The following is a 1785-nucleotide window of genomic DNA, read 5'->3' as shown; positions in this document are numbered from 1 at the left end:
AGAATTAAATTCTATCCTTATCTCACATCATATACAAAAATCAACTAGAAATAGGTTAAAAACTTAAACATAAGACCTGAAACCATAAGAATACTACAAGAAAACAGGAAAAGCTTCTTGACATTGGTCTGGGCAATGGTATTTTGGATATGATACCAAAAGCACAGGTAACGAATGCAAAAATAGACAAGTGGGATTGCATCAAACTCAAAAGCTTCTGTAAAGCTGAGAAAATGATCAACAGAATGAAAAGCCAACCTATGGAATGGGAGAATATATTTGCAAACCTTATATCTGATAAAGGGTTATATCCAAAATATATAAATAACTCATACAACTCAATAGTAAAAAATTCAATTTAAACATAGGCAAAAGACCTAAATAGACAGTTATTAAAAGAAGACATACAAATGGCCAACATTTATATGAAAAGATGCTCAATATTACTAATCATCAGGGAAATGCAATCAAAACCACAGTGAGATCACGTCACGCCTGTTATAATGGCTGTTATCAAAAAAAATAAAAGAGAAGTATTGGTGAGGATGTGGACTGTTGGTGGGATTGTAAATTTGGCACAACCACTATGGAAAACACTAGGGAGAGTCCTCAAAAAGTTAAAAACAGAACTACCATGTGACCCAGTAATCCCACTTCTGGGTATATATCCAAAGGAAATAAAATCAGGATTTCAAAGAGATATCTGCACTCCCATGTTCATTACAGCGTTATTCGCAATAGCCAAGATACAGAAACAACATAATGTCCTTCAACAGAAAAATGGATAAAGAAAAAGTGGTACATACATACAATGGAATATTATTCAGCCTTAAAAAAGATGGAAATCCGGCCCTTTGCTACAACATGGATGGAAACAGAGGACATCATGCTAAGCAAAGTAAGCCAGACAGTTATAGACAAATACTGTATGTTCTCGCTTACAAGGGGAATCTAATAATCAAACTCAGAAGCAGAGTAGAAATGTTGGTTGCCAGGAGCTAGGGGAGGAGGAAATGGGAAAATGTTGGTCATAGGGTACAGTTATAGTTAAGTGGGATGAACAAATTCTGGAGATCTAATGTGCAGCATGGTGACTACAGTTCAGTACTGTATCATACACTTGACATTTTCTGAGGATAGATGTCAAGTGTTGTCACCACACACTCAAAGCCAGTAAGTATGTGAGGTGAATGGATATGGCAATTAGCTTGATTGTGGTGATTATTTCACAATGTATATGTATAGCAAAATAACAAGTTGTACACCTTAAATATATACGATTTTTACTTGTCAATTTACCTCAGTAAAACTGGAGGTGGGAGTGGTTAGCAGTGAAGAAGCCAGCTGCTTTGGAATAAAATGCTCCTCTGATGGGCAAGGTCAGTGAGGAGAGATCCTGAGTCAGGACCTTCCCGGAGTGCCTCAACCTGGATCAGCCTCAGACTGTCCAGAGTCCAAAGCCTGGCTCCACCATCCTTGTATTCCTGCGTGATTTTATGACTATGCACATTCCTTGATCTTTCAGAGGCGCATTTATTCATCGGTGAAGTGGGGGCCAAGGGCAGTTCTCGGTGTTAGGAATCAGAATTCCTGTCCCTTCCTCAAAGCTCAGGTATGCTTTGAGAGCCACCGTAGTCATCTGTGCGCCTGGCTGTCCAGAGGCCAGCACCGCTCAATCGGCTGCGTGGAAGGTCCTTGAGCCCTCCCACGGAGGGCAGAGCGCTGTGGTCGCCTGAGCTGGGGTGGCCCACCCCGCTCGCCCCGCCTAGGGGCTGGGCTCCGGGA

The sequence above is a fragment of the Pteropus alecto genome, unplaced genomic scaffold, assembly GCF_000325575.1.
Source record: "Pteropus alecto unplaced genomic scaffold, ASM32557v1 scaffold148, whole genome shotgun sequence".
Classification (NCBI taxonomy): domain Eukaryota; kingdom Metazoa; phylum Chordata; class Mammalia; order Chiroptera; family Pteropodidae; genus Pteropus; species Pteropus alecto.
Note: the sequence above shows the minus strand (reverse complement) of the source record.